The sequence below is a fragment of the Protopterus annectens genome, chromosome 8.part0, assembly GCF_019279795.1.
Source record: "Protopterus annectens isolate FY-2018-M chromosome 8.part0, PAN1.0, whole genome shotgun sequence".
Taxonomy (NCBI): Eukaryota; Metazoa; Chordata; order Ceratodontiformes; family Protopteridae; genus Protopterus; species Protopterus annectens.
Window position 1 is genome coordinate 992782793 of NC_056741.1, and position 24753 is coordinate 992807545.

The window sequence follows — 24753 nt, forward strand, 5'->3', positions numbered from 1 at the left end:
GTGTGTGTGTGTGTGTGTGTGTGTGTGTGTGTGTGTGTGTGTGTGTGTGTGCTACTGCCATACTCTGCATTGATTTCTATTGGTCACCCTGAGTGTTGGCAGCAGTCACCACTAGCCATGACAGTGTGACACTTGAGGGGCATTTACCGGAGGAGACTACTTGGTGTATGCACTTATCTTGCTGTCATTTACAGCCTTGGGGTTGGAAAGTGGGTGTTGTACACAGTGTATAAGTACAGCCTTCTTGCAGCTAATATATGCCTTTTCTTACCTGGCAGACCTGTGAAGGAAATTTCTGTTACCACTTACCTGACTGTTTCTACACTTAGTCACATATTCCTGGGTGAAATTATGCATACAGCTTACTATCACTCCAGCGATTCGAACCATGCCTGTTTGTGCAAAAAAAAAAAAAAAAAAATACAAGTTTGTGTTTCATCAGAATGAGCTGTTGAGGAATTGCTTTCTCTTGTTTGACTGTTTTCTGCCTAATACTGTCTTGGCTGTACAATCTGACCTTGTAATTCTGACATTCCTGCATGGCAGACATTTATACTGTTTATTCATATTTTGACATAGTACAGTCTGGGAAACACTGGTTAACACAACATTACTACTCAGGTATCAGATCTTGGTGCATGGATCATTTCATATAGTTAATCTCATGTTTTACAACTGCACAATCTTTGCCAGATGAGCCTTAATTATTTAATGCTTTCAGAGCCATAGTTGCTGTGCAGAACCTGTACACATTTAGATTCATACCACCACGTACCAAAGTAAACACAACCAGTCTGGGGTTTTGAGTTTTATTGACAGATACTGACACTTTTATTGATATATCCCCTATACATCACTATTACTCTGCTAATGTCTCATCTATTCAGTGCAAACAATATACATTTTTAAATACTGACAGGTGACATTCTACTCCCGTCTATTTATTTGCCCTGACTACAACAAGCTAGATTTATACTCACCAGCCTTGCAACACAGCCTTAGCAGCCTGCTGGTGTGGGCATCCATGTCTATGGCTGTGTCATCTTCAGCTGTACAGGAGATAGAGAAACATTTATGTATACCTATCCATCACATACACAGGCTGGACTTTGGCAAACACTAATTTATAGTGATACTTACACACATCTAGAACATTCCCTGCCTTTACATCTTGGACTCACTGGACCAAGAGGTCCCTCTTCCTATTCTTCAGGTCAGTGAAATGGTGCCAGACCTGCTCACCAGTCCAAGGGATTCCAGTGGCATTGGTGAGATCACTTGCAAGATGGTCCTAGGCTTCCACTTTATATTGGGAGCCCTGGTACTGGTCCAGCAGCAGTCTCCCCTCATGTTCTTTCACTAGGAGTCCAACCATGACCCTGGACTCCTGAATGCCCCAGCACTGTGCCTGAAAATGCAGTCCCTCACCAACTGCAGCCATAGTGCCTACAGTGATGAGCTGCTACTGGTTATGAGCTGTATTCTCACCTGCGAGGTTTAAATAGGGCTGATTTTCCACCCTTTGCCATCATTGGACAATTTTTGAATATGCTGAGCTAAGTTAAGCGATGGGACAAACTCGCTTAGCTAAGGTTGGCAGTGCTTACAAGGTCAGAAGTTGAGCACTGCTTACCAACACGCAAATCCACTTCACTGGTCTACTCAGTGATCAGCATTTATTTTTAAGCAATGCTTACACCAGCTAAGCAGAGCTGACCACTAGTTAGCATTGCTCAAATTTCATTTTATAGACTATCAGGTGTATGGGATTCGTTCATCATTACTAATATATTATCATTTTATGTTTACCTTCCATGACACCCCCTTTGTGCTTCCAATTACATTTATTCTTGTATGACTATATTGTATGGGGCACTTGTATTTATATAGGGGTTTCACATCTTTTCTGGACTTACATCTCAATTTTGGACCTGCTACACTACCCTGATTGATAAATATTATTTACTACCTCTTTTAATAAAACGTCAGACTTTTAATAGTGCTTTTCCATGTAAAAGTGACCAGACTTCATTGGGACTCAAACCATGAATGGCTGCATGCAAAATGGAAGCTCTAACCACTATGCTATTTCAGATTGATAGTTTTACCTGTATATTTCTATTTAGCTCCTTCAGATATTTAAGCTATGCTAAGCACAGCTGCACAACACACACACCCTTTCAGCTACACTTAAGCTTTACTTAGGATGATAAAAAAAAAAGATACAATGGATTTTAAATTTCACTCACTTTAGGGGTGTGCACATACCTCCAACCTCCTTCAGAAAGACATCTGGACAACATCATAAGTAATGGGGAGACAAAAAGACACAAACATAGGGGCAATTTTAACATTTTCTCTTACAAACCTTACATGTTGATAGAATAACTGGTTTTGCATTGCATGAGTTTTATCATGTGTATGATGTCTAACACTCAAATGTCTGTGGTTATATACTTTTACTTTGGCCTTCAATGGCCAGATATGTGGGCAAAACTCTGGAAATTCTGTGAATATCTCAACAGTTGTATGGTATTTCCGCAAACAACTGCTATTTACATTTAACAGTGCCGTAATGGCACTTTCTGGGTGCAGGGGACATGTAACATGTGTGGCCACTGCTGTGACATGCCCCTTGCACTCGGTCATGGATCATGTCTGTGCAGGTTATACAGCAGTGGGCCTTCTTGAATATGCAAGGCGCGCTGCTGTGCTGTACAGGCACGATCCACTCCATGCAAGAATAGACATATTCTTGCACAGAGCTTTCATGAATCTCGGGGACAATTTACTGAATCTCATATCACAGAAACGAAACTGCCGAAAGTGCTGTTCACTGAAACTTCACTACATCGAGGCTGACTAGTCCAAATACAGATCACCAATTCCAGAGTGGTATTGCAGAACAGGTTTGTTTTTTGTCTTTTTTTGTTGAAATAATTACAGAAAATGTATGTTGTATAGTAGTCAGAGCTTGTTGGTGTAGATCACAGTACAGTGGGGATAAGGAGATTTACCCTTTTCCCACAGTAGTGTGATCTCAGAGTTGTTATATATAATATGCAGGGGGCATGGGGTGCATGGGTGCTTTCCCCTCTGCAAAAATGTTTTTTTTTTGTGTGTGTGTTTTTTTGATTTTTTTTCGGGGAAATGATGTTCGATGCAGTGAAGTTGTAATAATAAAAATAACTTATTACTCACCAGCCTAAACAACATTCTTACAAATAATTTGTAACCTATCAACATTTTAACACTGACACATTTACATCCACCTTAAAATCTTTTATCTGGTCCATACTTAAAGCTTTACCCTTAATAAGGATGTCCAGGAATTTAACACAGTATTCATAAATGTTCTCAATTACCATTAACCATTAAGAAGGAAAAGAATAAAAGCTAATTATAATGCCTGGATAAACAAAAGTATGAAACCTAATAGAGCTCTACCCTAATTTTATTTTATTTTTTGCAAATATCTTTTGTTAACTAGATAAGTCCCACTAGGCTAGTAGCCTCTTTTTAGGGGGAAGTTGAGGTAGTATTTATATTCTCTTTCCCTCTTTCCCATTCACTCACCATGTGGCACATTGGGCAATGAGCACCCTTCAGCACTCATTGTTTCTGTAGCAGTTATGGGTTTTATGGGCTCAGGCTGCTAGCCCAAGGCCCAACCATCCTTAGAGGATGCACCACACATTCACATGCACACACACACACACACACACACACACACACACACACACACACACACACACACACACACACACACACACACACCTAGGGCTAGTTTAGACTGCCCAATCCATCTACAGAATGTCTTTGGAATGTGGGAGGAAACTGAAACACCTCGAGAAAACCCACACAAATGCAGGGAGGACATGCAGACTCCAGACAGAAAGCACCCCGGCCAAAAATCAAACCTGATAACTTCTTGCTGTGAGGCAACAGCTGCAACCACTGCAATACTGCACCACCCAGTATTTATATTACTAGGAGAAATTAGGCCAGGACAGTGAGGATCTGTTTCTATCATCTTCAGAGTTTGCTGTGGGATCTTTTTCATGCACATGAACAAACACCAACTTTAGCAGATGGGACCTCAGTTTAACACCTTATCTGAAGGATGACAAACACTCAGGAGTACAGCATCCCCTTTATGATACTCTGCAGTGTCAGCAACTGAAGTATCTGGTGTGGGAATAAAACCCTATGACTTTTGCAGACAACGTGATTGTGCTACCTGCTACAGCACTGATACTGGCAAGCAATGGTTTGCATTACACCACCATCTCACATATACTCAGCTCCTTGTGACAAAACTTAATATGTAAATCTTCAAAATGTCCATCAGTGGCATTTTTCCTGATTTATAACTGAGTAAACACTTTTTATACACTCTTCCAGCTTCACCAGTTAACTCCTTAAAGAAAAATTATGATCCCTTCACTTAACATGTTGTGTATGCAGTTGTGTATTTCTTTCTGTACATACTATAACTAATTACCCAGTATTATATTACTCCTATCTATTGGAGCATTATCAACTAATGTTATATATACAGTACTAATCTGCACTCATACCAACCACTCCTTTGTTTATTTAATTTAATCTATATTTTATTTCCTTATTACTTCTTGCCAACACTCTTCTATCAGTTTTTTTTTTCTGTTACATTATCTATAACTTCCTGTCCACATCTTCTCCAAGGTTACTGTACCTGTATTTGTTTTCTTTGCCTCCTTCTTTCATACCATCAACTATTTTTTTTTAATATGTCCAATATGTGTCTTGCTACTCTAATGTTATAATGTACTTGCCAGTTAATTATTCTTTTTATTTTTTTTCCTATAGCAACTATGTTATTCTGTTTGTACATCTTTGCCAGTAAATCATTGTTTTAGTTTGCTGTAGCAGGTATAATATAGTGATCGTATTATCTATTCAGCTTCTTGATAGCTTTACTGAGATTTTTTTGAGCTATTTAGGATGGTGCAGCAGTAGTGTTGTTGCCTCAAAGCACAAGGTTTTCTGGTTCAATTTTCGACTGGGGTGCCTTTTGTGTGGAGTCTGCATGGCCTCTCTGCGTTAGTATGGGTTTCCTCCCATGTCACAAAGACATGTATCTGGAGCTTTTCTTCCCGGGCCTGTGCTGAAAATTGGCTTTGTTCCAAGTCGGACTTTCCCGGTAAACAAATGTTAAATAAATATCCCTGGGCCTCCACTGAAAATGAGTAGTTTTGCTCACTTGGAATTCCTGGTTAATAAATGTCAATAAATATATAAACTTTCTTTGGCTGAGGTAGACACACTTGCCAGTACCATTTAATGTCATCACTGCTACAATGGTTCACTATCCAGACAGAATTTTCACACTTGCATACCCATCTCATAATACACTACATACAACTTACAGTCACAGGACATCATATTAACACCCTTAACAGTTCTATTCCATCAGTCACAGAACATCATATTAACACCCTTAGCAGTTCTATTCCATAACAACAACAACAAAAACCTCTTATCTCAGCCAAGGCATCTTGCTAATCTATAGGTAATATGCCAGAGTTGAAAACAATAATCATGGCATTTAGGTATTTTGTTGGTTCTGTAGTTACTTGAATTACAATAACTGGAATGTCTATCTGAAACCCATTTCTGCAGATGCCCCAGAAGAAAGTCTCAATGTAAAGATTAAAGACATAAAGTAGAGAAGGCTACATAAAAGTAGAAAATGACAAAAAAAAAAAAAAAAAAAAAAAAAAAAACATTAAGGTCTTATAAAAGTCCAAGAGCAAGGTATAAAAAAATATATACTATACATGTAACAATAAGACAAAACATGATATTTTAACTGTTGTAATTATGAACTCTGGCATGACATATTTTGAAATAAAATGTTAGAAATAATTTATATAGAAGAATGGGTTAAAATAAAGTCATGACTTTACATTTAGAGAAAAGAAAGCTAGCAGTTCTGTTTGCACACTGGAGAGTCCTGCAAAAAAAAAAAAACAAAAAAAAAAACAGGTTAAGATTTGTAGTGCAAACTTAGAGCAACTGACCTTAGAACATGTAAAGTCAGAATTATTTCACAAATGCTATTTGAATGAAAAAAAAAAATGTTCTGAAATGATAACTGTATATAAGCTCCATACTTCAAAGTACATGGACATTCCGAAAACAAGCAATATATTTTTAGCATAATTTGAACTTTGATTTTTTATCTCTTTATGTTAATGTAACTGGTTATTGTTTTCTAATTTGCTATACTCTATAGTGTAGTAAAGCTTCCATAATTTGACATAAATGATAACATTCACAGTAGAAACTAACCTGGTTATTGTATAATGTTGACAGTGCTGTGCATGGTGTTAGTTTTTGTGCTATAGTGGTTACTTGTTTAGATTTTCTTATGTTTAAGTCTGGGTAAATCAAATCTAGTTAATAGCTATGAATCCTGTAGTCACTCCTCAGTACAAGCCTTCCTTCTGCTATTGTTTACTTTACGTTTTCTGTGTATGTCTGTCTTAAAAAATGACAAACAAAGCTATGAATCCAAATGTAAAAAACATAAGAACAGCATAGTCCTTTGGAATCTGTGCTGGCAACATTTCTTATTTCACGAAATTAAAGCTAAGTGCATTTGTTTTTATTTAAAAACTTCATCAGATAAAAACTTTTTTTATGAGAGATTTTAAATAAAAAAACTAAGATCATATGATAAGCCCAAATTATGACAAACTATCCATTCAAAACCCATACGCCCAAGCCATACCTCTCAAGTGTACAGATTTTCACAAAATGTCCAGATTTTTGCTTCATATTTTTGGTCTGTTTTTCATAAAATTGGGGTTTTCTGTTAAATCATTGGCAAGTCATTGAGGGTTGAAGTCAGAAAATAATGGCAGCCATTGGAGTTTCAGACTTCATACCTTTCAGAAAATTCATTCTAATATAAAACATATTATTATATCAATTTTCTAAGTCTATAAGAGCAATATTTAAAAAGTGTCCTTACTTTTCGGCCTTTGTCTCCCCATTATGCATGATTTTGTCCAGATTTCTTGCTCTAAGAGTTTGAGAGGTATGGTCCAATCATATAGTGATCACATCTCCAAAAAAAATGAGGTAATGAGGTAATGTTCATTCGATAAAAACCCAGTTTGGTGCCAAATTAAACAAGTAATTTAAACCACACTGTGAAGACTGGGTGAAGATAGATGAAGGCTGCCAGCCTAGAAAGATAGAATTTTGGAGATATTTCTGTCATCTGTAAATATTAATGTAAACCACAAGCTTGTTGTCTTAAATGGTAAAAATAGTGTTACATGTGGAACTGAAAAAATGTAACAGTGCACTCTACTGACCAAGTAAAGCATGTTGTGACCCTTTGATGTAAACATGGCTCCGGCGAGTCTAGATGAAGGAATTCTTGCTATTGTTTTAAGTCCAGAGTTAATGGCCAGAATTTGCATGCATAAATGTCCTTTATTGCTCTGGTTTCTGCCCAGAGGTGAAGAATGTGAATGTAGTTTCTGTTAGCCTGGGAACCCAGGGAAGTGTGAAGAATGATGTAATGTGAACCAGGAATGTGATTTTAAAAACAGAGTGAATCAGAGAGCATTAAGCATTTTTGTCTTGACCATTCAACTCACAGCGCTGCCTTTGCTCTATATATAAGTTTATCTTAGAATTGTGTTTTCTCTTAGAAATAGCTAGAAACTAGAAAGTTTAGACTAACTGTTTTTCTGTGATGTCAGAACTGTACTACTGAATTATTTTATAGGTTCATAGGTTGGTACTAGGCTATCGGCCCTAGGGCCTATACAAGCCTAGCCATAACAATTCCCTGGTTATTTCTTCCCACACTATTTACTTCCCTGGACTCCTGTCTAGCAGGGCAACTGACATGAACCCCGGGGTAAATTTCCTTTATCCCATCCAATCGTCAAGGTTCCTTTCGAAGAGGGCCAAAGAGGCACTCTGTTTGACATGTATGGGCAGTCTGTTCCAGAGTCTGGGAAGTCTCTGGGTCAGGAACCTATCCCTCCAGCATGTTTTGTTTATTGTGGTGACAAGGTTTAGATCTCTGGAGCATGTGGCTCTGAGAGATTGGGATTTCTTTAAGTGTAGTATGTTCAACAGCTCTGGGTTTGACATTGCCTTGTGTAATACGCAGCGATCGCCTCTGAGTAAATGATATGTGACAGAGTATAGCTGTAGTTTTTTTAAGACAGCCAGCATAGTGCATCTGCTTTAGGCCTGTGATTTTTTTTTACTGAGGTATTTCTGCAGCCTTTCCAGTTGTTGCAGATGTCTTGAGAGGTACATACCAAATGGGGCATTGTATTCTATAATGAGTCTAATGAGGGATGAGTACAGTGGGACAATGACCTCCTTTTTTCTGAAAGAAAAGCCCTTAGTGATGAGGTGTGCCACATAGAAGGATTTCCTGACTGTTGTGGCAATGTGGTTATCGAAGGTGAGACCACTGTCCACCCCCTGTGTCCCTAAGTCTCTTATCACACTTTCAGTGTTTAGTGTACTGCCACCTATGTGGTAATTCATCGGTACATATTTTTTCCCAAAGGGGATAACTACACATTTCTTGGCATTGAGCTTGAGCTCATGGCTCTGGTACCAAGCATCTGTTTCTGTAAGGCCTTTTTGCAGAGCATCCACATCATTTGGGGATTCAATAATGGCTCCCAGTTTGCAGTCATCTGCAAACTTTATTAGCCAGAGTCCCTTAGTGTTGGCCTGTACTTCAGAGAAGTAGATGCCAAACAAAGCGGCCCCAGGACTGAACCCTGAGGTACTCCACTTGTCACTTGTCTGGAGCTGGATTTAGAGTTGGCTACTTTTACAGTGTGGGTTCTGTCAGTAAGCCAGTTGGCAACCCATCAAGTGACGTAGGAATTAATGCCCAGCTTAGTAAGTCTATCTATTATTCCAGAGTGGGGGATGGTGTCAAAGGCCTTGGCGAGGTCCAAACATGCTGTGTGGACTGTCTTACCCCTGTCCATGGCTCTGGAGACTGATTTGAAGAAGTCAATCAGGTTCAGAAGACAAGATTGGCCCTTCACGAACTCAAACTAGGGGAGTTCCAAGGTTTGAAGGTTGCCAATGTCTTTGTTTATAAGTTCCATGATAATACATTCCATGGCCTTGCAGATCAGGCTCATCAGACTGATGGAGTGGTAATTCCTGGGATCCAAATTAGATGCCCCCCCATTCAGTGGGTGAGAGGGAGGTGAAGTTGGCACTGAATTGATCTGAAAGGATATTGGTAATATCCATGGGATCAGTATATTTATCAGTATTTCTGTGATCTCTGAACTCTTGACTAGCACTGTGTAGTAAAAAGAATTGTCTTGTGTTTTGACTATTTCTTATTAAATATTTTTAAAACTCTTTCAACTATGGCTGTTTTTGTAGAGATAATTTAAGCTCTTTTGAGTAGTTGCATGCTTTGGTAAAATTGTACAAAGCCACCCCAATAGCTTTAGCCCTGGGCTATACTACCAATTGGATAATAATATTGCATAGTAATAATTGGACACCATTTTAAGGGCCTTTGAGTAGCTGATAATTATTAGTGGGTTGTGACAGCTGGTACTACCGTATAGTCTGGGGAAAAAGGGGCACAGCTGGAGAACCTGTGCCAGCCTTCCCAAGGAGTGTCTGCATGGTTGTGCAAACTCTTCTCAAAGTGTGTGTGTGTGTGTGTGTGTGTGTGTGTGTGTGTGTGTGTGTGTGTGTGTGTGTGTGTGTGTGCGTGTGTGTCTGTGTGTCAGCTACTTGGGCAGGGACATAAAGCACTGGTTGGACAGAGAGGGTGCTGGAGGTTTTAGCTTGCCCACTAGGCTGAGATCTGGACCCTATAGCTGTGACAGTGGGGAGTTTTATTGGGGACCTGGAGAGTAAGGGACCGACCAGCCCCAGACTGACTGTGATCTCTGTGTGTTCTTAAGGGAAATTGCACTTTACTGTGTGTATTTGTTATCCTTTCCTCCTCTATGAGACTCCCCTCACTGGTGTTAGTGGTGAGGATTGAGGATCCTTGATTGCTGTGCCGGGCATGAGCATTACATATTAATTGTTTGACAGCGGTGGGATATCCACACCATATATTAATTGGTTGGCAAATACTAACTGGCTTGTAGTGGTGTGGGTAGAGTGAAATCCTTTAACTTGTGTACAGTGAGCTTTGAAGGTGTTTGGTACTCTAAATCAGCCATGCAGTGAATACTCAGAGTTCAGATGACAATTGTTTTATTTCTTTTGTTAGCTTAGTTAGTCAGGGTGAGCAGGCAACATGTCAGCAGAGGAGTATGGAAAGCTGACAAGGTGCCAATTGGTGGAAAGGTGCCAGCCTAGAGGACTGGTGCATGGAAACCTGAGTAAGGCAGACCTGATTGCAGCCTTGGTTACAGCTGCATCAGAAAACAGCAACCAGGAGGACAATTAGTCTGGCAATGGAGATATAATACCCTCGGAGAATGGACAGCTCAACCTTTCTGCAGAGGACTTAAAAATCCATCTGGAGCTAAAGAGACTTGAGTTGGAGGCCAGGCGTTTGGAGATAGAAGCTGAGGAAAGGACAGCAGAGGAGGCACAAGAGGGAAATGCTGACTCTTTGCCAGAGTCATGGAGGTAATGGGGAAGGGAGTAACTGGACCCCAGAAGCACAAAAGGTCAGTAAATTTCTTCCGCAGTTTAAAGAGGAAGATAATTTTGATAGTTTCATTCATATGTTTGAGAGGGTATGCAAGCAGTATAGTGTTGACCAAATGCTCTGGGTACGGTTCCTGATACCCTTACTCCATGGTAAAACTGTAACTGTTTTGTCAAAAATGTCTGACATTGCATGTTTTGATTATACTGCTGTTAAAAATCACGAATTGTTTAAGCTAACACCTAAAACATATAGGAAAAAGTTTTGTGAGCATAGACGCAAGGCAGATGAAAGCGTGTGTGAATATGTTGCTGAACTGAGCACTTATTTCCATAGGTGGGCGAGTGGATATCTGGTCACCACTTTTTAAGGGTAGGCAGACCTTTTGGTGAAGGAACAAACCATTAGCACTTTGCCTGAGGACATGATGATCTGGTTAGCTGATAGACAATGTGCTACTTCAGATGAGTTGGGGAAGAAGGGAGAACTATACCTGGAAAGCAGGGCAGCCCTGCACAGGAAGGGGACCCCCAGTACTGCTCATGGGCCTAAAGGACCCCATGGTGGGCAGCACAGACTGCCCCAACAGGATCTGCCAGTAGCAGAGGAAGCCACTAGTCCAGGTACATGTCCAGAAGCTAGGTTTAAATGTTTTGAACGCAACCAGTGGGGCCATGTGTCATACAGGTGTCCATGGAGGCAAGGTGGGGAACAAAAGATGAGGAGGCCAGTAAGTGGGAAACCAGGGTACCAAACTTCCACCAGAGGTTATATCCTATTGTAGTGAATGGCAAAGAGGCCATTGCCAAGAGAGACACAGCCTCTGATATAACCATTGTAAAGCCTGCAATGGTTAGAGAGGAGCACTACTTGCCTGGGAAGTATACTCCAGTCAGGGCTTTAGGAGGGATCCCATTCCTAATACCTTTGGCTGGGGTTCACCTTGCCTGGGAGGGTGGAAAAGGAAGCCATCAACTAGGTGTGTTTGAGGATATACCTGCAGATGTCCTGATAGGGAATGGTTTTGATAGTGCAGTACCCTGTGCTTGTGCAGTGACACACAGTCAGGCTTGGAGAAAAGCAGGTAAGTCTGGTAGCCTGAGGGAGAACCAGACAGACTGCCTACTTTCAGCCAGGACTGGTGAGGTGGATACTTCAGGGAGGGAGCTACTCTGTAGCAGTGATACTGAAGGTGAGCCACAGCTGCTTGGGGTACTTATGGTCCCTTGGAAAGAGTGACTGCAAAGGTAGAGGTGAGTAGTAGTACCCAGGCTGACAGTGAAGTGCTATGTTGGATGCCATACTTCCTGTGGAAGTGGAGCTGGGAAGAGTTACAAGGAAAGAGTTGAGACAGGCTAAGCTCTCAGACCCTACACTGCAAGGCCTGAGGCAGGTAGCTAGGGAGGCACCTGATTCTCAAGGAAAGGCAGAATCTGTATACTGGGACAAAGGGTTATTATACAGGGAGTGGACCCCTGAGGGAGGGCTAGAAGGTGAGAGAGTGCAACAGTTGGTAGTGCCTAGAGCCTACCATCTGGCACTTCTAGCCATAGCCCGTGATATTCCCTTTGCAGGTCATATGGGCATAAAATGTACAAAGAGGCGCATTATGTAGAACCTCTATTGGCCTGGAATTTCCAGAGATGTAACAGGGTACTGCAGGACCTGTGAGCAGTGCCAAAAGGTATGCAAGGCAGGAGACAAGGTGAGAGCTCCTTTGCTGACTTTGCCTGTGATTGGGGAGCCATTTCAGAGGGTGGCTATGGATATTGTGGGTCATTGAGTACCCGAAGTTCCACAGGGAAAAAGTATATCCTACTGGTAGTGGATTATGCTACACGATACCCTGAGGAAGTTGCTTTGTCCTCCATTGAGGCAGAGAAGGTGGCAAATAGTTTGTTAGAGATTTTCAGCAGGGCAGGTTTCCCAAAAGAAATACTGACTGACGGAGGTGTCAATTTCATGTTAGACCTTCTGGATTGTCTGTGGAAGTCCTGTGGGGTGAAGCACATGAAGACCACTCCCTACCACCCCCAAACTAATGGTCTTGATGAGAGGTTAAACTCTACAATCAAGTCCATGCTATGGGCATTTGCAGATCAGTTTAAGAGGAAGTGGGAAAATATTTGCCCCATCTGTTGTTTGCTTAGAGAGAGGTTTCTCAGGAATCCACAGGTTTTTCACCCTTTGAGTTGCTGTATGGGCATAGGGTGAGGGGACCTCTAGATTTAATTCGAGATGAGTGGGAAGTTGAGTGCAAGTCTCACAAGGGGTCTGCTGTGGCACATGTCCTAAACCTCAGGACAAGGCTCAGGGAACTCATGGGCTTGGCCCAGGAGAACCTGGCAGAAGGCCAACAACAGAAAAAGGTGTGATATGACAGGAATACATGAGCTAGAGAGTATGCTGTGAGACAGCAGGTGATGGTTCGCATTCCTGTCATATTCAACAAGCTGCAAGCAGCTTGGGAGGGACCCTACAAGGTGGTAAGAAAGGTAAGTTATATTAATTACATGGTGGAACTGCCAGGCAGAAGGCAGGAACACAAATTGCACCATCTTAACATGATGAAACCTTACCATGATAGGGAGGCCCTTGTGCTGAGCATTTACAGTGGATTGCAGGAGGAGTCTGAGAGAGATATGTGGACTGATCTCCTCAGTAAGGCCCAGGCTGACACCTCCGTGGAAGGTGTAATAATGTCCCTGCAACTATCTCCTACCCAGGTTCAAGAAATTCGAGCAGTGTTGCAGAAATTTTGGGACATGTTTACTGGGAAACGAGGGTGCACCCACCTGGGGCAGCACCTGGTGGATACAGGACCCCAAGGGCCTATTAGGCAGGCCCCTTAAAGAGTGCCTGAGAGAGTCAAACAGACTCTGAGGGAGGAGATACATGAGATGTGGGAACTAGGGGTGACTCAAGAGTCCAAAAGTCCCTGGGTCTCCCCAGTGGTGCTGGTGCCAAAGAAGGATGGCAGCACCAAGTTCTGTGTGGACTACAGGAAATTAAATAGTCACACAGAGTCAGATGCTTACCCCATGCATAGGACAGATGAGGCCCTAGACCAGCTGGGTGGAGCTAAGTATTTTATAACCACTGATCTTACCAAGGGTTACTGGCAGGTGCCCCTGACTCCCAGTGCTAGAGAGAAACCAGCCTTTATGACTCTTTTTGCCTTGTTTGAGTTCACAAAGATGCCCTTTGGGATGAAGAATGCCCCAGCAACTTTACAGAAGCTGGTAGATCTTATCCTGGTAGGAGCAGGAGGGTTTGCCCTTGCTTATCTAGATGATATTGCCATCTACAGCCATTCCTGGCTAGATCACCTTCAGCATGTCAGGAAGGTGCTGGGCAGACTACAGAGGGAAGGGTTGACCATCAAGCTGAGCAAATGTCAGGTGGGTATGGCAGAGGTCTCCTACCTAGGACATAGAGAAGGGAGTGGTAAGATAAGGCCAGAACCTGCCAAAGTGGAAGCCATTCAGGCATGGCCTGCACCTGTTACTAAAATGCATGTGAGGGCATTTTTAGGGACAGCAAGGTACTACAGAAAGTTTGTCCCCAGTTTTAGTACCATAGCTGCTCCCCTCAGAAACCTGACAAGGAAGAACAGGTCAGATAAGGTAGTGTGGACCCCAGCATGTGAACAGGCATTCCAGAAGCTTAACAAAGCTTTGGGAGGACCCCCTATGTTAGCCAGTCCAGATTACAGGAAAGAATTTGTTGTGCAGGTGGATGCTTCGAACCATGGGGTGGTGGCTGTACTTAGCCAGATGTCTTCAGAGGGGGAAGAGCACCTTATGGTTTATCTCAGTCATAGGCTCCAACCCAGGGAGGAATGCTATGCAGCTGTAGAAAAGGAATGTCTAGCCATAGTGTGGGCACTGCAGAAACTTTAGCCTTATCTGTATGGAAGGAAATTCACTGTTATGACACTATCAGCAGCATTCTATTCATCTAACTGACATCTTTCATAAGAGACTAAGGAGTTCCATCTGTGTTATTTGGTTGTTGAGATATTTAGAAAATGTGAAACATATATCTATATAAATTAATATAAAAACAACAGTTAACATCCATTTACTTGCAGTAGATAGAGGTCAAATATTAATGCAGTTGACTTTGTCACTGTGTTAGCTTGAAGATGACACTTTTTAAAACCTTGTACATAGCATGGTTTCAGAATTATTGATGCAAATATGAATAAACAATATTTGATGCCTAGAGTAGGAATTAACTGCAGATGCACCTGGAGGCGTCACTCAGATGTAATGAGATAAGTATGTTTTCAAAATATGCTTAATGTAGATCTCTTTCCTGATATATCCTTTTCCAGCATTATATCCAGAAAAGTTATGATGTTCAGTCCTACCTCATGTGTGAACTTTAAAAATTCTGTACAATTATTAATGTAGTAGATGAAGTTTGTGTTTTTTTTTCCTGTTCATCATCTCATGTGATAAATATATTGTTCAGGTACCTAGTATAAAGTTTACAGGAGTTACTAAATTCACTGTTAAACATATATTATTTCTCCCATTGTATCATTATAACGTTTGCAAATAATGCACCACATGGTGATCCCATAGCGACACCATCCGTTTGTAAAAAATATTGACCTTCAAACATATAAATATTACTTTTAAGCACAATTTCCATAAGTGTTTCATAAATATTAATAAGGTGTTGAGGTATCCATTTACTAAAAAGGAATTCAATGAACCATTCTAATCCTAATTGTTGGGGGATCACCGTGTATAAATCCTTTATGTCAACAGTTATAAATATATACTTTTCCTTATACTCAAGTCTGTTGATTTACCCGGGAAATCCCAGAATCCCTACAAATACCATTATCTTGAGACAACAGATGCTTCAATTTCTTATCTAAAAACATAGCTATAGGGTAAGTGATCAAATTAAGTGCATCCTTAATTGGTCTCATTGGTGGGTTCTGAATACTTTTATATATTTTGGACACACCAAAAAGTATCGATGTGACTGGGAATGTGATGTTGAGGAAGTTGAACTTATCAATGTAAATTTGATGCTGTGTGAACATGTCAGTTATGAGGCCCTTAACCCTCTATATAAACCATTTAATTAACTGAGTGAAATATGACTATAACAAACATCATTTAGTATCATACTCACCATGTTAACATAATCTTTCTTTTCCATTATTACTAACCGTCCCTCTTTATCAGGCTTCATCACTCTAAGGCTATTATTTTTCATTTCTTTTATGTTCAACTCGTTAGGGGACATATTATTAACATGGTATTTATTCATATTAGACAAGAGTGAGTTCCTAATATCAATTTCACAAACCTTTCAAACAATTGTAAAACTGGGTGGATGGGGGGATTAAATATGCTTGATACTTTCAACCCATTCATAGATCTGGGCATACTATTAAACAAAATAGAAAAGTTCAATTTCCGAATGTGTTGTATCAAGTCCATCAGTACATTAGTGATATCAGCTCTTTTGTGTGGGGCAAATGTCAGGCCACTTGAGAACAGGTGTCCACTTCATGAATTGATAGGAAAAAATGAAAACTTATTAATTTTAAAATCACCATTCAAATTTGTCGAAACAGTCCACAATGAAGGTTCACTACTGTCATTTTTAAGTCCTTCAATCAAAGTCGTATTTCCAGACATCTCGGGTACTTGCCCCTATGGTTCTGCCAATTCAATCCGCCCTTCTGTATGGGATAAAAATAATTTCTCGACCCTTGTTGCATAAACTGATTTTCCTGTTTTTCCCTGAGCTGCTCTGACCAGTGCAATGGAGGGTATTCTAAAGAATGAACCAGAGGTTCATTGCCAACTGCTCCATTGGCTGATTCCCATTGTACAAATGGAGGGTTATTTCTGATGTTACTGATGCTTGTTTTCCCACCCCATGTTTGTGAAGATGGAGGGGTAGGATAAGCCCTATTACAGAAATAATCCCTCCTATCTCCATCGAATTTCCTCATTTTTCTATTTTGAATCAAATGCATTTGTTCATCTATGCTACTGAAAATAAAAATATATTAGTACTTATATTGTTCATATAAATTGTCCTGAGTGATGAGTCTATCAAGTTCATTAATGTCCACCATCTACTCATCTATCAATTTGTTATTATGTTTGACAAGCAGTTCCATGTATTCGAGTCATTGGCTGTCAAACCTATTTAGAAGTTCTTTATGAAGTAAAGAATTTAGCACCAGTCCCTTGGGAAAACGCTACATCTGTAATCCCTTAGGGACTATGTCATTTCTAATACATTCAATAAAATAAGCATTTTCAATTTGTAATTTTTTGACTTTGAGCAATTTGTAGTCATACTCACTCAGTATGTCCTTTAGTTTTGAACCATTCAACTGCTGACCATCTGCAAAATTAATATTGTGCTACAACCATTCACTGAGCATAGGTCGGTTGTTCTTCTTTATATTTATATCGCATTGCGATCATGACAAAGGAGGATGAGCTATAAGATTGAGGCTCTGAAGGGATACTCCAATATTTTCACATATCCATTGTTCCTGATGCTGTTCCAATCCTGGACCATTAGTTGCAGTAGGATGAAATTAGTCATTAAAGAAGCACTTTTGTAAAAGTGAAGTTAAGTTGCCCATTGTCTGCTGTAAACTAGTCATGTCTGCTTCGGAAAATAGTAATAGGGATTGTATCTGTGAACCACCCGTGACTTCTCTGGACATAACGTTAACCAAAAAATCAGTAATATCCAACCACAAGGGTATCCCCTTTTTTGCTTCCCTGATGAATGACCTTAATTAGAAAAAAAAAAAAAATAAATATATATATATATATATATATATATATATATATATATATATGGAAAATAAAACAAAAAAACAACTAAACAGCTATATATATATATATATATATATATATATATATATATGTATATGTGTGTGTGTGTGTGTGTGTGTGTATGTGTGTAAAAAAATATATGTATATATATATATATATATATATATATATATATATATATATATATATATATATCTATATGCAAACACACACACACACACACACACACACAAACACACACACACACACATATATATATATATATATATATATATATATATATATATATATATATATATATGGATCTTGGACTTTTGCATGAAATCACATTTCCTTGAAACGGAAATGGGGGAGCACACTTTCGCGAATGTGCATTATTACCGAAAATGCACTTTCCCGAAAGAGAAATAAAAAAAAAAAAACACATAAAAAAGGCAACTAAGCAATGCAGGCTTTTGCTTAGATTGTGGTATGGTGGGGATAAGGGAATATTCCCTTCTCCCCACTGTAATGCAATCTCGGAGTGAGATTTAAAAGTAGGGGGGTTGGGGGGCACAGCCCCTTGCTTGGGTGATCCAGGGGGGCTTTCCCCCCTGCATAAATGTGATTACTGTTGTTTTGTCTATTTTTTTATGTTTTTTTTTTTATTTCTCTTTCGCGAAAGTGCATTTTTGGCAATAATGCACTTTTGCGAAAGTGTGCTCGCCCATTTCCGATTCGAGGAAATGTGATTTTGTGCAACAGTCCTAGATCCATATATATATATATATATATATATATATATATATATATATATATATATATATATCTATATATATATATATATATATATATATATATATATATATATATATATCTACAGTGCAATGGAAAATTATTTGCTCCCTTCATGATTTCTTATTTTTTTGCATGTTTGTCACACTTAAATGTTTCAGATCAAACAAATATAAATTTTAGACAAAAATAACCCAAGTAGACACAACATGCAGTTTTTAAGTGATGATTTTATTTCTTAAGGAAAAAAAAATATCCATACCTACATGGCCCTATGTAAAAAAGTAATTGCCCCCTAAACCTAATAACTGGTTGTTTCACCCTTAGCAGCAACAACTGCAATCAAGCATTTGCGATAACTGGCAATGAGTCTTTCACATCACTGTTGAGGAATTTTGGCCCACTCTTCATAGGTCCATAGGTAGGTACTAGACTATTGGCACTAGGGCCTATATAAGCCTAGCCAAATGGTACCCTGGCTTTTGCCACCCAAGAAAATTATTTCCCTGTGCCCCTGTCAAGCAGAGCCACAGAAGATATCCCCAGGGTTTATTTCCTATCTCCCATCCAATCATCACGATTTTTCTTGAAGATTGCTAATGAAGAGCTTTGTTTGATATAGATAGGTAGTCTGTTCCAGAGAATGGGAAGTCTCTGGGACAGGAATCTATCCCTCCAGCATGTTCTGTTTATTGTGGTGACAAGGTTTAGGTCCCTAGAGCATGTAGCTTGGAGGGATTGGGATTTCTTTAAGTGGAGCATGACTAACAGCTCTGGGCTTGGCATAGCTTTGTATGTTAGGCAGAGATCGTGTCTGAGTAGATAATATGCGACAGAGTAAAGTTGGAGTTTTTTGAGACGGTATGCATAGGGCATCTGTTTGAGGCTGGTAATCCTCTTAGTGAGGTATTTCTGTGGCCATTCCAATTGTTGTAGATGTCTTGTGAGGTACATACCAAAATGGGTGTTGTACTATATAATGGGTCTAATGAGTTATGAGTAGAGGGGAACAATGACCTCTTTTTTCCTGAATGAGAAACCTTTTGTGATGCGCTGTGCCATGTAGAAGGATTTCCTGACTACTGTGCTGATGTGATTATCAAAGGAGAGACTACTGTCCACCTGTGTCATAAGGTCTCATCACACTTTTGGTGTTAAGTAGACTACTGCCTATGTGGTAGTTCATGGGTACAGAGTTTTTACCAAAAGGGATGAAATGCACTTTTTGGCATTGAACTTGAAGCCATGGCTTTGACACCTGGCATCTGTCTCAGTGAGGCCCTTTTGTAGGATGTCCACATTGTTAGGAGTTTTGATTATGGCTCCTAGCTTGCAGTCATCTGCGAACTTTGTTAGCCAAAGACCTTCTGTGTTAGCCTGAACTTCAGAGAAGTAGATACCAAACAGGAGGGAACCTAGGACTGAACCATGTGGTACTCCAATTGTCACTGGTCTGAAGTTGGATTTAGAGTCTGCTACTTTCACAGTCTGGGTTCTGTCAGTGAGGCAGTTGGCAACCCATCTTTGGACATAGGGATTTATACCTAGTTTAGTGAGTTTATCTATAATTCCAGAGTGGGGGATGGTGTTGAAAGCTTTGGCAAGATCTAGATAGGCTGTGTGAACCACCTTACCCTCATCTACGGCTTTGGTGACCACTTCAAAGAAGTCTTTCAGGTTTAGGAGACATGATCTGCCTTTTACAAACCCAAACTGGGTAGGGTCCAGAGTTTGGAGATTACCAATGTCATTGTTTATAAGTTCCATGATGATACGTTCCATAGCCTTGCAGACTTGGCTTATCAGGCTAATGGAGCAGTAGTTCCCAGGGTCTGTGGTGGCTCCCCCTTTGTGGAGTGGGATAACTGTTGCTGTGGGCCATTCAGTGGGCACAAAGCCTGAGGTAAGGCTATGTTTGAACATGTTACTTAGGTGGGGTCACAGTTCATTCTATAGTTCATGTAGAATGCAGCCTGGGATGTTGTCAGGTCCTATGGATGCTGTGTTCTTGGCTTTGGAGAGTGTGTTTTTTACCTGTGCAGCTCGGATTACAGGAACTTTGCATTCTTCCAGTATAGAGATGGGCCCTTTTGGGGATGAGTGAGGGGTAAAGGTAGCACTGAACCTATCTGCCAGGATGTTGGCAATATCAGTTGGTTCTGTGTATTTAGTGCCATTGTTCTGTAACTCAGAGCAGATTTGAGTTTTGCCATTGAGATTCTTGACATAGCTATAGAATGCTTTGTGGTTGTCTTTAGAATCAGTGGCAATTTTGTTTTCGTAACTAGCTTTGGAGGATTTTATGAGGGATCTCAGCTTCTTACTGAGGCTGACCACGAAATTCCTCCAATCTTGGGATTTTAATCTTTTTTGCAACAGTTTCTTTCTTCTGTTGTAGAATTTGTTTATAGCAGGGGACCACCAGATTGGCTTCCTTTTTAGGAGGATAGCATCTTGGTTCTGTAAGGGATTGCGCGATCCATACACTTGTGTAAGTGCTTATAAAGTGCAATTGTATAGGATTCAGCAGTCGTACCTCTATTGTTCGTTAGCATGGGAGTCGTAAAGTTTGCCACTTCTGTCTTAAGAAGTGTAAAGTTGGCTTTGGAGAAATTTTTTACGGTGGTTTCCCTAATGGGGGGGGGGGGGGTGGGATGCGAACGTCTGGGGTGAATTGCTTGTGGCTGAATCTGACCAACAAGCAATTGACCTCTTGTGTGGAACATCGGTTGCCCGTGTTGGTAATGACCAGGTCTAGGATATTGCTGCCCCTGGTGGGGGTGTGGATAAGTTGATCCAAGGCTTAGGAATTTATGAATTCCAGAAAACGTTGAGCACAAGAGTTGGTACATGAGTAGATTTCCAAGTTAATGGTAGGGTAGTTGAAATCGCCCATTATTAGGGTGTTAGGTTGTACCCTAATATTTTCCAGTGTATCAAGAAATGAGGAGTGGGAATCCTGGGGCATGGTGGGGGATCTGTAGCAAGCTACAATTTGGATTGTGGTCTTGCCCAGAGTTAGTTGCACTTGGATAATCTTGGATGCATTATGCTGAGCAACTAGCCTGGAGGTGTGGATATCCTTAATGAATATGAACACGCCTCCACCTTTAATGCTTTGGTCCAGATTAGGTGGTCGAAAGATGTGGTATGAATTATAGCCTGGTAATGCAGGGGTGCTCTCTGGAGCCTTGAACCAGGTCTCTGTCACTGCACAGATGTCAATGTTCTACATTTTAAGGAGTGCCTCGAGTGAGTGCATTTTGAGGTTTAGACTTCTAGCATTAAGTAGCATTACCCTCAGATTTTGCTTGCTTGTACCTGTTACGCTGGTGAATTTGTTATTTGAATCTTGCCTAAAAAAGGCACTATAGGGGTGGCAAGAGCCTTAGCCAGTATCCGGAATCCCAAGGGTGACAGGTGCAGGCCATCTCTGGCAAAGCATCATGGTTTGTTGATCATTTCATCCCAGGCAGACAGATACTGGATCCTCTTAGAATGACACCAGAAGTTTAGCCAATTGTTGAAGTCAATCATTTTGTCCTTGTATGGTGGAATCATTCTGGGTGATGGCAGGATGCTACTCAGGGCTAGGGTCATACCTGCTTGGGCTACAAGATCGGACAGCTCCCCCATGTCTCTTTTCATGTAGTCCAGGGAGGTATGTCTCAGGTCATTCACACCAACATGGACAATGACAGAGTCATATTTGTACTTGTTGTGGAGTGACCTGAGTGCATGCATTATGTGGCTGATCCTAGCACCTGACAGGCAGCTGACAGTAACTTTCTCCTTGCTTAGCCTGGTGAGTGGAACATCAGTATGCCTGACTATAGAGTCACCTATGACTAGAGTGTAGGGTACGTTGTTATGCCTTATGGGTTGTGGTTGAGTGGCACACTGAGTTTTTCGGCTTTGTGTCATTTGGGTTGTGCTGAGGGGTGGAGGTTGCTTGCGTTTCTGCTTTGTTGGTCCTTGTTGCTTGGGTAGATTTTTTTTGAGAGCATCCGCGAATGTAGGTGTGTGTTTTGTGTTTCTATGTGTGTGTTTTGGTGGTGTAGGTTTTGAGGGACTATGTGATGAGTGTGGTGTGGTGCAAGTGTTTACCTTCTCCTCTTGACTGTCTAGTCCAGTCTTGGGTGAAGAGAGCTTTGCTTCGAGTTTGGCTATATAAGTGCATGTCTCACAGGTTGTAGGGTTGGGTGGTAGGAGGAGAGGGTTGTCTGTGTACTTGAGGCAATTGCTGCATTGGCCCAAGATGCCCACATTCATCAGGTAGACAGGAGAAAACACTTCTTTGCAGAATTGTTTTAATTCAGCCATAATGGAGGGCTTCCAAGTATGAATTGCCTTTTTAGGTCATGCCACAGCATCTCAATTGAGTTCAAGTCCGGACTTTGACTAGGTCACTCCAAAACCTTCATTTTGTTTTCTTTAAGCCATTCAGAGGTGGACTTGCTGGTGTGTTTTGGATCATTGTCATGCTGCAAAACCCAAGTGCTCTTCAGCTTGAGGTCATGAACTGATGGCCAGACATTCTCCTTCAGGATTTTTTGGTAGAGAGCAGAATTCATGGTTCCATCAATCACAGCAAGTCATCCAGGTCCAGAAGCAGCAAAACAGCCCTAGACCATCACACTACCACTACCATGTTTGACTGCTGGCATGATGTTCTTTTTCTGAAATGCTGTGTTACTTTTACACTAGATGTAATGGGATGCACACCTCCCAGAAAGTTCAACTTTTGTTTTGTCAGTCCACAGAATATTTTCCCAAAAGTCTTGGGGATCATCAAGATGTTTTTTGACAAAAGTGAGACTAGCCTTTATGCTCTTTTTGGTCAGCAGTGGTTTTCACCTTGGAACTCTACCATGCATGCTATATTTTTTGCCCAGTCTCTTTCTTATGGTTGAGTCATGAACACTGATCTTAACTGAGGCAAGTGAGGCCTGCAGTTCTCTAGATGTTGTTCTGGGTTCTTTTGTGACCTCTTGGATGAGTCGTCGTTGCACTCTTGGGGTAATTTTTGTAGGTCGGCCACTCCTGTGAAGGTTCACCACTGTTCCATATTTTCTCCATTCTCCTTTTCCAGACTGATAGATGTCAATTGCTTTGTTTCTCATCTGTTCGAAAATTTCTTTAGATCGTGGCATGATGTCTTCCTTTTTGTGATCATTTGGCCTACTTCACTTTGTCTGACAGGTTCTATTTAAGTGATTTCTTGATTCAACAGGTCTGGCAGTAATCAGGTCTGGGTGTGGCTAGAGAAATTTAACTCAGCTTTCTCAAAAATGTGATTAACCACAGTTACTTCATGATTTAACAAGGGGAGGGGGGCAATACTTTTTCACATAGGACCATGTATGTGTGGATATTTTTTCCTTAATAAATAAAATCATCACTTAAAAACTGCATTTTGTGTTTACTTGGGTTATCTTTGTCTAATATTTAAATTTGTTTGATGATCTGAAACATTTAAGTGTGACAAATATGCACAGAAATAAGAAATCAGAAAGGGGCAAATAATTTTTCATTGCACTGTGTGTGTGTGTACATATATATCTATATGTATGTATATGTAATATATATATATACATATATATATATATATATATATATATATATATATATATATATATATATATATATAAAACTAGAAAGGATTCATGATCTTGAGAATATGCCATTCTGTATAATAAGCTGCTACTAAGAGAGTCAGTTAACAGAGTTCTGTGGTTTTGGATCATATTTGTAAAAAATGATACCACCATAGTCCTTATGTTCTATACACAAGAGTCCTGACTTCAGCCTCCACCACAAATTATTCTGTTGTTCTTAAAATGACTAATGATAATTTTGTCAGTTTCTGACCCATACTTAGAAAATTGTTTAAGAGTTACCTGTCTGCTTAATTGGTGTAAAAATCATAGTGACATTTATGTATGTTTTACTGTGCATAGGTGAAAAGCTGAAATTGCTTTTGTTGACATCTTCATGCTTCATAAAATACTTATGTCACTTTCTAGGAAAACTTGTGGCTTTCTTGAAGAAAATATTGTAACTGATTGCACTTTTCCCCACAGTAGTTATAATTTTTCTGCATACACATATTCCACTATCTGAAGGGGTTGAGCTGGTGAAAAACTTTATGACAAAACTCTATAATTTGCCTACAAAGCATAAGGGATGAATTGGTGTCATCAGACATGTGATCAAATGTGTTTGGAAGTCACATGATATGTTTTAATTCATTTTAGTAGTTTTAGTTCAACCAAGCCACAATCTATGAAGTTTAAATCATTTTAACTGTATTTTCTGACATTGACTCACTTCTGAGATTTTTTTTTCAGTTTATGAATACATTTGTCATATAGATAGATAGATAGATAGATAGATAGATAGATAGATAGATAGATAGATAGATAAACAGGTAGGAGAATACATCATCAGCACAAATCATAG

General features: G+C 40.1%; 1 protein-coding gene across 1 annotated transcript in view; it reads left to right on the forward strand.

The window, feature by feature from the left end:
* LOC122809191 (sialic acid-binding Ig-like lectin 14) overlaps nucleotides 1-24753 on the forward strand; it is a 1573173-nt gene that overhangs the window by 1207109 nt on the left and 341311 nt on the right. The window lies entirely within an intron of this gene.